This window comes from Procambarus clarkii, chromosome 86, assembly GCF_040958095.1.
Source record: "Procambarus clarkii isolate CNS0578487 chromosome 86, FALCON_Pclarkii_2.0, whole genome shotgun sequence".
Classification (NCBI taxonomy): domain Eukaryota; kingdom Metazoa; phylum Arthropoda; class Malacostraca; order Decapoda; family Cambaridae; genus Procambarus; species Procambarus clarkii.
Window position 1 is genome coordinate 2,378,085 of NC_091235.1, and position 11,332 is coordinate 2,389,416.

Here is an 11,332-nt window from a genome sequence, read left to right on the forward strand (position 1 = left end):
GGTGGGAAAAAATTGATTCATTCCTTTCTATTGAAAAATATTTCATGTATCAATCAGCGAGTTAATATTGTCTTAATAAAATTTTAGAGATGTGTTTTGATTTACCCTGAACAGTGCAGGTAATGTATTTTTAATGTTACGACACAGGCTGTGGCGGCCATGCCATAACAATGGCGATCGAGCCTTGTCACTGAGAGCTAGCCAAGACGAAATATTTTGAGCTCACCTTTTCTCTGCTGACGATAGAATATACATTTGCAGAGACTAATATGTAGCTTTTGTTGAAAAAAAACAACTAATATCTTGTAATACTATAATAAAATTGGTAAATTGACTGACTTTTAATGTTACAACACACGCTGTGGCGGCCATGCCATAACAATGGCGATCGAGCCTTGTCACTGAGAGCTAGCCAAGACGAAATATTTTGAGCTCACCTTTTCTCTGCTGACGATAGAATATACATTTGCAGAGACTAATATGTAGCTTTTGATGAAAAAAAACAATTAATATCTTGTAATACTATAATAAAATTGGTAAATTGACTTACTTTTAATGAAGCTGAAGATTACGAAGCTGTGAAGATTACGTCATCCTCTGCAGCGCTTGTTTTATATTGTTTATGTTGTATACAGGGTACATACTGTATGTACACTTATTTTCAGGCATATTTTAATAGAGTATCCTTCTGTTTCTTGATGTCACTTACTGTACTTTTCCCGATGTTAAACTCTGCTGCTGGTCGTGCATGAGAATATCCTTTATCAAGTTTCTTAATTAACTCCAGCTTCTGTGCAACCGTCAGGCGCTTCCTTTGGGTAACTTTTGGCATTTTGTAAATTAAAAAGATCACAATTACAGTACAGTAATATCCTTCACAATTGAAGCTAGCCGCGCGAGTTCACGGTAAACAATGGGAACACATGGCCGGCGGAGTACATACTAGGTCCGTGGGAAAAAAAATACCTAGTGCCTATACATACTATAAAAGGTATTTATTAAGAAAACAAAGACTTTTGCTTAATAAAAACTGTTTCAAAATATTTTATTAATAATAATTTACAATTTTCTTCATTAAAGTGAATCATTTTAAAAGAAAATTAAGATGTAATATATGACTCTGGACGATCCAGGTCGGTGGCGGCCTGGTCGCCATGTGAGGGGATGCTGATGCCACAACAAACCCAATACCGACTGTCGGTAATATCGACCGCAGACCGGTATAGCAGGCTCTAGCTACTGGGCTCCCAAACCGGTCGTTAATACCAGCAGATCGGTATAAAAGAGGCCGTTAAATTGAGTGGATACTGTATACGTACTGCTTTTGCTGCAAAGACCTCCGTTGTTGCCGTCCTTTTTGACCTAGAAAAGGCTTACGACACCACTTGGCGTTATCATATCCTATCTCAACTTCATTCTTTTGGCCTTCGTGGTCATCTCCCTCTCTTTCTCCGCAGCTTCCTCTCTCGTCGTTCCTTTCGGGTGCGCCTTGGTACCGCTCTCTCTCCCCCTTTTCAGCAATACGAAGGTGTGCCCCAGGGTAGTGTTCTGAGCACTACTCTTTTTCTGGTTGCCCTCAATGGTCTTCTTTCCTCTCTTCCTTCTGGTGTCTTCTCCGCTCTCTATGTCGATGATCTTACCCTTTGTTGTCAGGGTGATGATTCGCCTCTCCTTCAACGCCGGCTTCAACTTGCGATTGATGCCGTGTCGTCTTGGGCCACAGGTCATGGCTTCAAGTTCTCTACTTCTAAGACTTGTGCCATGACTTTTACGCGGAAACGGGTTGTTCTTCGTCCCTCTTTGTCACTTTATGGTCATCCCCTTGAATACAAAGATTCCGCGAAGCTTTTGGGGTTATTCCTTGACACTCGTTTGTCTTGGTCTCCCCATATCTCTTACCTCCGTGTTGAGTGCTCTAAGTCCCTTACCCTCCTTCGGGTCTTGTCCCATACTTCTTGGGGGGCAGATAGGCGCACTCTCCTTGCTTTACATTCCTCTCTCGTCCTGTCTAAGCTCGATTATGGTTGCCCTGCTTACTCGTCTGCTTCTCCTTCTACTCTTCGCCGTCTTGATGCTTTGCACCATACTGGGTTGCGCCTCAGTTCTGGTGCCTTTCGTTCGACTCCCGTCCTTAGCTTGTATGTTGACACTGGCTTCCTGTCTCTCCAGGACCGCCGTGATCGCTACTGTCTTCGGTATCTTGCGCGGTCCTTGCAACATCCTTCCTCTCGTCTCTGTCGTGCTTTAACTTTTACCCCTCCTGCGGTTCCTGTTCCTCTTCACCACCTCCCTCTTTCTGTCCGGTTATCTCGCCTGCAGGATTCTCTTTCCGTTCGTATTTCTGATGTTTCTCCTCGTGTTGTTCCTTCTTTGCCCCCGTGGAGGGTCCCTCTTCCGCGGTTTTGTACATCCTTGACTCGCATCACTAAAGCTTTTACCCCTCCTACAGTTCTCAAACGCCTTTTCCTCGAGCACTTTTCTTCTCACTCCCGCTCCGTTTCTGTCTTCACCGATGGGTCTAAGTCAGCGGACGGTGTTGGCTACTCTGTTGTTTTTCCTGATCGCACTTATATGTGTCGCTTGCCTCCGGAGACTAGCATCTTTACAGCGGAACTTTATGCTATTCTCTATGCTCTTCGTCTCCTGCTTTCTCGTTGTCAGTCTTCCTTTGTGGTTGTTGTTGACTCTCGTAGTGCCCTCATGGCTCTCGGGTGCTTTAATCCAGTTCATCCGGTAGTTGTCGAGATCCAGCATTGGCTGTTTCTCGTTCACAGTAAATTTAAGTCGGTTGAGTTTTGTTGGGTTCCCAGCCATATTGGCGTGTCTTTAAATGAGCGTGCGGATGCTGCCGCTAAGGAAGCTGTCCGCTCTTGTCCCATCTCTCGTAAAGGCATTCCGTATTCCGACTTTTACCCGGTTATCCATTCCTCAGTCCTTACCCGTTGGCAGGCTTCTTGGTTGTCTGTTACTGGTAACAAGCTACGTACTCTTAAATGTTGTGTTTCCTCGTGGCCGTCCTCCTTCCACCGTAACCGGCGGTGGGAAACAGCTCTAGCGAGGTTGCGTATTGGCCATACTCGCTTAACCCATGGTCACTTGATGGAGCGCCGCCCTGCTCCTTATTGTCCTAGTTGCATTGTCCCTCTTACGGTCGTGCATGTCCTTCTTGAATGTCCTGACTTCCAGGACGAGCGTGTGTCTTGCTTTCCGACCGCCCCTCGCGGTCACCTGTCCCTCGATAGAATTCTTGGTGACTCGGATACTTTTGATATCGTTCGCCTTATGCGTTTTTGTTCTCGTATTGGCATCCTTGGTGATATTTAGCGCCCTCTGATTATTTTGCGTATTTGATGGTGCTACATAGCCTTCCCGGTTTGGTGCCTTCTTTTGATAATTACTTACTTACTTACTTGTGTTGTCCCGTCTTGAGTACTGCTCAGTACTCACTTCCCCCTTCAGAGCAGGAGAGATTGCTGAAATTGAGGGAATACGGAGAACATATACGGCACGCATAGACAGATAAAGCACCTAAATTATTGGGATCGTCTCAAAGCTCTCCAAATGTTCTCACTAGAAAGGAGACGAGAAAGATACCAAATAATATACACATGGAAAATACTGGAGGGACAGGTCCCAAATCTGCACAGTAAAATAACAACGTACTGGAGTGAACGAGTGAACGTACTGGAGTGAACGTACACGAGTGAACGAACGGAGTCAAAGAATTACTCATTATTGCTATCTAAGATAATTAGACGAGCCAAAACTAAATACTACGAAGATAAATTTACTCAAATAAAGAGCAACATTAAACAAACTTGGAGCACAATTTCACAACTATTGGGATCAAAGAAATCTTTAAATGACAAACCGACTCTCCTGTCTAATAACGATGGTCAGCTTTCAGCCTCTGATTCTGCTATTGAGTTCAATAGGTTCTTCTCTTCCATTGGTTCATCCCTTGCAAATGATATTCCATCTTCCAGTACTAACATTAAGGACTATCTTACAGGTAACTATCCACAGTCTCTGTACCTAAAGCCTATTAACTCCACTGACGTCAATGAGATAATCCTTTCCCTTAAAACCAAGTCTGGTGCCCTTGAGGAGATACCAACTTTAATTTACAAAAAAGCCTCCAGATCTTTAGCCCCTGCTATTGCTTTGCTCTTCAACAAGTCACTTGAACTCCAAACCTTTCCAGATATTCTAAAAAAAGCGAGAGTAACGCCTGTCCACAAATGTGGTGACCCCACAGATGTTAACAACTACAGACCTATATCAATCCTGCCAAACTTGTCAAAAAATTTTGAAAAACTAATCTATAAGCAGCTTTACTCATATCTAGCCAAACTCAATATACTTAGCCCTTGCCAATATGGCTTCAGACCCAAAAAAAGCACTAACGATGCACTTATTAGTATGCTTAACTCGATTCATACAGCTCTTGATAAAAATGAGTTCCCTGTTGGGTTATTTGTGGACCTGCGTAAAGCTTTTGATACTGTCAACCACCATAACCTTCTTCTTAAATTACATCATTATGGAGTCAGAGGACACTCCCTACAATACCTCGAGTCCTACCTTACTGACAGGCTCCAATATGTTTCTGTGAATAATACAATTTCTCCCACCCTACCCATCAACATTGGTGTTCCTCAGGGCAGCATACTTGGCCCTCTCCTCTTTCTCATCTACATTAATGACCTTCCAAATGCCTCCCAACACCTCAAACCAATTCTATTTGCTGACGACACAACCTTCATTTACTCCAGTCCTGACCCTCTTGCTCTAAATGTCACAGTAAATACTGAGCTAAATAAAGTCCATCTTTGGCTAACTGCCAACAAACTCACCCTTAACATTGACAAAACTTTCTATATTCTGTTTGGCAATAAATCCTCTAGTCAAATAAATCTCAAAATAAACAATACCCAAATTTGTAACAAATTAGATGGCAAATTCCTTGGCATTCTCATTGACCACAAGCTGAATTTCCAGGGACACATTCTAAATATATCAAAAAAAGTCTCAAAAACTGTGGGCATTCTTTCTAAGATCAGATATTATGTACCACGCCCTGCCCTGGTGACTCTCTATTACTCCCTTATCTATCCTTATCTCAACTATGGTATTTGTGCTTGGGGTTCTACTACCCAAAATCACTTACGTCCTCTAATTACCCAACACAAAGCTGCTATTAGAACAATATCCAACTCTGGCCCCAGACATCACTCGGTACCCCTACTCAAATCTCTGAATATATTAGATATTAAGTCACTGCACATTCTCTCATGTGTATTATACATATATAAAACGCTAAACTATAATGCCAATCCTGATCTCAAAAGCTTCATAGAAGGTTGTAACAGAACCCATGAGCACCACACCAGAAATAAATACAGTTTTGATATTCCTAGAGTACGACTTAATCAAACTAGAAATGCTCTGCAAATCAAGGGGCCCAGAATGTGGAATGACCTTCCCAACCATGTTAAAGACTGTACCTCTCTCAACCAGTTTAAGATAAAAACTAAACACTACCTAATAAATTCCCTGTAACCCACCTCACTCTGTTGTCAACCCATGTCCATTATTTTCTTTTTTTTTTTTTAATCAACACTGTTTGTCAACCTATTGTATTTGTGCTGCTTTTTCAGTCATGTTCCCCCTTTTTTTTTTATCTTTATTTGTATTTGTTCTCAACACTTTTTATTCTTTATGCTCAATTAGTATTAAGTTCTAGATATTAATGTTTTTCTTGCCCGAAACGCATTGCGTAATAGTGGCTTTAGGCATTGTATGTACTAGCTCTATCTATATATCAATCCATTAATGTAACATCACTTGTATGTATATACCTTACCTGAATAAACATCTGAATCTGAATCTGACATGGAAGAAAATGCAGAATAGAACCAGTGAAGAGCAGAGGTGCCATAGGCACAATCAGAGGACACTGTATGAACATCAGAAGTCCATGGTTGTTCAAAGTCCTACCAGCGAGCATCAGAAATATTACAGGAACAACCGTGGACATCTTCAAGAGGAAACTAGATTGTTTCCTCCAAGGAGTGCCGGACCAACCGGGCTGTGGTGGGTATGTGGGCCTGCGGGCCGCTCCAAGCAACAGCCTGGTAGACCAAACTCTCACAAGTCAAGTCTGGCCTCGGGCCGGGCTTGGGGAGTAGAAAAACTCCCAGAACCCCATCAACCAGGTATCACCCAGGTAACCACCTTCCTAGATCTCAAATCTGCCTTTGATATTGCTAATCGACATGTTATCGTGAGTGATCTTGCGAGAATGGATATGGGTGGTCGGCTTCTTTCTTGGATCAGGGGTTACTTATCTAACAGGAAGTCATCTGTATTTTTCAGAGGCATTGGAGTGTAACAAGAGACTTCGAACTAGGTACCCCGCAGGGAGGTGTCCTCAGTCCTACCTTATTTAATATCTTAATAAACACGCTGTTAAACTCTGTACCGAGCAAACCCAACGTGCACATCATTAGCTATACTGATGATATAATAATACATACCACTGGGTATGATAACACTCAGAACACTCTTAACTCTGTATTAAACTCATGTCAGGACTTAGGTTTAGTCATCGCCGCAGAGAAAACAAAGATACACAATCGGCGCCCACCCAGGCAGGGAGGAGCTGTTCGTAAGATGCAACTGTCTGATAGCTCTCAGCTTGACTATGTAAACATATCAAAATACCTTGGCCTTGAGGTGCCACTGTATGGTCCTGTTGTATTCAGACTCTGTCGTCAGTATAAAGAGAGGCTCCGAGCTCTCAAGGCTGTTGCAGGTTATCACTCAGGCTATGGTGCCAATGTCAGCATTGTTAAACCTTGCATACATCAGATCTTTAGTGGATTATGCTGCATCTCTGCTTGCTTTGATGCCTGAAAGAAAGCTTGGAGGGCTTGAAAAATTGCAGAATGAAGCCTTGAGGATAATCCTTGGATGCCTTCGTACCACAAAGTTACTTAACATGAGAAAGGAACTTATTATTCCGAGCGTCGTGTATCGTGTTACTGAAATTAACTGTCAAATTGGTATACAAATGCTTAGGCTAGCTCATCCTAACCCTTGTACTTCAGATTTTTTTTTATTAAAGGTCAACATTGTTCCAAATGGATAACTAAAGCTGGAACTGAACTCAGAATGTATCATATTTATAATTTTTACCAAGAGAGTGGGAGATTATACCGTGTCCAATTTTAATCCCTCACTTTCCACCCAAGAAGCAAATTAGAGATCAGCCCAAGCTTCGTCTTGAGGCAAAGCTCAACGCCTTAAGCCATATTGATGCTCTGTCCACAGAGCATTCTCTCTCTCAAATCATATACATTGATGGTTCCCTTCACCGCCCCATGGGTACAGCTGGAAGTGCAATTGTCCTGACAATGGGTGATGGCTTATATTTTGAGTGGGGAGTCCGTATAAACAACTGGGCCTCGACCCTTCAGACCGAACTATTTGCCTTGCTTCTTGCACTAAAATGTGTACAAGCCTCCAAACTTGATACATTAATTGTAAGTGATTCTTTATAATCCTTAATTGCTCTCAACTTCTTAAGACATAACTCTAACATGGTCATATTTGAAGCTAGACATAAATACAACAAAATTATTAATGATGGTAACAGAGTCTATTTCATGTGGACTCCATCTCATGTTGGCCTCATAATGCATGATATAGCTAATGAGTTAGCCAAAGAATCTGCCTATAAAGGAGAAATTGAGAGAACAAAACTTGGATTGTCAATAAGCAGTTTGAGAGCAATAGTACACCAAGAACTTCAACAAGATCTTGTAGATCTGAGAGAAAAGTAAAATCGACACCAGTAATTCCATCTATCATCATACTATCATGCAAGAGGAGCCACACATCTATGGATACTCCAATAAAATCAGCAGACTTCTAGATGTTACTACTCCTCGGCTTAGACTCGATTACAAGTATCTCTGAGAATTCTCAATATCTGCTGATGTAGACCTGACCAAATGTAAACTGTGTCAACAAAATTATTTGCACACTGTACTGTGTATGTATATATGTATACGTATGTATATGTACATGTATGCATAAGTATGTGTACATGTATATATAACATTAATAATTTTGTAACTAGCGTCAAAAGATTGTTATTTGCTTAGCTAAACGAACTAGAGGGTTCAGTTCCTGAACTGATTATGTGCCTCTGTAATCCTTTACATCACCGCCCACGGGATGGGTATCGGGTGCATAATAAAGAAAGAAATTGAAAACACCCTCTGTCACTGTGTGTGATGGAGTGCGAAAAGATACGTGAATTAAAAGACAATTCTATAACAAATGTTCTAGAGATGTGTAAATATTTTATTCAAAATGATCTGCTACCAGAAATTTTAGCCAAATATCCCCAGTTTGCTAACTGTAGGTAGTAACTGAGTGATTGTTACCTATGCACCGCTGCCCACTGGATGGGGGGCGGTGTGCAGGACTAACATATCAATTGTGACACTAGCTCTCCATATATGTCAGTTGCTTAATTTAGAACCTGTACTTGTGGTCGATCTCGAACCCATTGTTGATGTGACGACTTATACTGAATTTTGTAACTAGTTCACCAAGATTGTAACTTGCTTAGCTAAATGAATTGTTGGGTTCAGTCCCTGAGCCCATTACGTGCCTCTGTAACCCTTTCCACTACCGCCAACAAGATGGGTATGGGGTGCATAATAAATGAACTAAACTAAAAACTAAGTACAATGCTGTAACTTTAGTCTTTCTCAAAAGTTTTCCGAAAATTTTTGACATAAAATTCAACTGTAGCCCCAAAATTAAAGAAACCCGAGCTCTGCGATGCTCCTAGGAAAAAAAACTTAAACGATGTACGATTTACGTCATCACGATTCTTTAAACAAATCTAGTGCATCCTAATGTAATCTTAACCTAGCGTAACAAATCCAATCTAATCTATCGTAAGTTATTCTAACCTGACAAAATTAAGAGGAAAACCTTTGGACCTTATATATTATGATTGTATGACGTGTGACGTCACTTTGACGCCATTGCCTTGGCGTCATCATTGTTCGAACCACAACCTTGGCTTAGTCTGTATAAATACATATTACAGATTATTTAAAAATATTATACAGGGAAACAGAACATTACACTGTATTTACCTGTTTAGAATATAATGACAAATTTATTGTATGATTTATTCCAAACGTCAACTGGTGCAGCAATAGTTCGGAAAAAAAATGTGCTCAAAAGCGAACATTTTTCAAATGAAAGCATCAGCAGCTACAACAACGAATTCACAGTACTCTTGTTCAACTTTGATGGTGGTTGTACTCGTGCTCCGCCGGGTTATGTGACGCAATTTGATTCTTTGCGTCTGGATATTACCGCCAGGCGTTCCCATTCAACGGTTCGTATTGTTGCAACACTTAGGGTCACAAGGAATGTGTTAGATTTTAAACGTTTTTAGACTGGTTGGTGAGGGCGGGGAGACTTGTCATGCGCCAGCTTGGCGGAGCTTGTGTTGTGCTTCCGGTGTGCCCTCAGGGCAAGGTGGGTGCCTGGCTCCTGCACGATATTAGAAAGACATTTTGCGTCTTTGCCCATATGGATACGCGCTTACGAAGGGCCGTGTTTCTGCCTTGACTACCCAGTGTTCACTCTGTACTCACCTAATTGTGCTTGCGGGGGTTGAGCTCTGGCTCTCTGGTCCCGCCTCTCAACTGTCAATCAACAGGTGTACAGGTTCCTGAGCCTATTGGGCTCTATCATATCTACACTTGAAACTGTGTATGGAGTCAGCTTCCACCACATCACTTCCTAATGCATTCCATTTGTCAACCACTCAAATTTCCACCTGTGTCCCCCTAGTAAATAGCCTGTCATTATCTACCCTATCAATTCTCTTTGAGAATCTTGAATGTGGTGATCATGTCCCCCCAAACTCTTCTGTTTTCCAGCGAAGTGAGATTTAATTCCCGTAGTCTCTCCTCGTAGCTCATACGAGGGTGGAGCCCCACCACCCCACCTCTGTGGGGTGGGGCCCGTGCTTGCCTCCCTGAGTGACTCTGGGACCCGTGCTTGCCTCCCTGAGTGACTCCTGGGACCCGTGCTTGCCTCCCTGAGTGACTCCTGGGACCCGTGCTTGCCTCCCTGAGTGACTCCTGGGACCCGTGCTTGCCTCCCTGAGTGACTCCTGGGACCTGTGCTTGCCTCCCTGAGTGACTCTTGGGACCCGTGCTTGCCTCCCTGAGTGACTCCTGGGACCTGTGCTTGCCTCCCTGAGTGACTCTTGGGACCCGTGCTTGCCTCCCTGAGTGACTCCTGGGACCCGTGCTTGCATCCCTGAGTGACTCCTGGGACCCGTGCTTGCCTCCCTGAGTGACTCCTGGGACCCGTGCTTGCCTCCCTGAGTGACTCCTGGGACCCGTGCTTGCCTCCCTGAGTGACTCCTGGGACCTGTGCTTGCCTCCCTGAGTGACTCCTGGGACCCCTGCTTGCCTCCCTGAGTGACTCTTGGGGCCTGTGCTTGCCTCCCTGAGTGACTCCTGGGACCTGTGCTTGCCTCCCTGAGTGACTCCTGGGACCCGTGCTTGCCTCCCTGAGTGACTCCTGGGGCCCGTGCTTGCCTCCCTGAGTGACTCCTGGGGCCCGTGCTTGCCTCCCTGAGTGACTCCTGGGACCTGTGCTTGCCTCCCTGAGTGACTCCTGGGACCCCTGCTTGCCTCCCTGAGTGACTCCTGGGGCCCGTGCTTGCCTCCCTGAGTGACTCCTGGGGCCCGTGCTTGCCTCCCTGAGTGACTCCTGGGACCTGTGCTTGCCTCCCTGAGTGACTCCTGGGACCCCTGCTTGCCTCCCTGAGTGACTCCTGGGACCCGTGCTTGCCTCCCTGAGTGACTCCTGGGACCTGTGCTTGCCTCCCTGAGTGACTCCTGGGACCCCTGCTTGCCTCCCTGAGTGACTCCTGGGACCTGTGCTTGCCTCCCTGAGTGACTCCTGGGACCCCTGCTTGCCTCCCTGAGTGACTCCTGGGACCTGTGCTTGCCTCCCTGAGTGACTCCTGGGACCCCTGCTTGCCTCCCTGAGTGACTCCTGGGACCTGTGCTTGCCTCCCTGAGTGACTCCTGGGACCCGTGCTTGCCTCCCTGAGTGACTCCTGGGGCCCGTGCTTGCCTCCCTGAGTGACTCCTGGGACCCGTGCTTGCCTCCCTGAGTGACTCCTGGGACCCGTGCTTGCCTCCCTGAGTGACTCCTGGGACCCGTGCTTGCCTCCCTGAGTGACTCCTGGGGCCTGTGCTTGCCTCCCTGAGTG

At 44.4% G+C, this 11,332-nt stretch overlaps 1 long non-coding RNA gene across 2 annotated transcripts in view; it reads left to right on the top strand.

Annotated features, from left to right (window-relative positions):
- Positions 1-9,270: 9,270 nt before the first annotated feature.
- LOC138358827 (uncharacterized) overlaps positions 9,271-11,332 on the top strand; it is a 30,247-nt gene continuing 28,185 nt past the window's right edge. The window contains exon 1 of one of the 2 annotated variants that reach the window (XR_011225565.1): positions 9,271-9,430. This is a non-coding gene — a long non-coding RNA (uncharacterized lncRNA). The remainder of the gene's footprint in view (positions 9,431-11,332) is intronic. The other variant, XR_011225566.1, reaches the window with a different exon arrangement.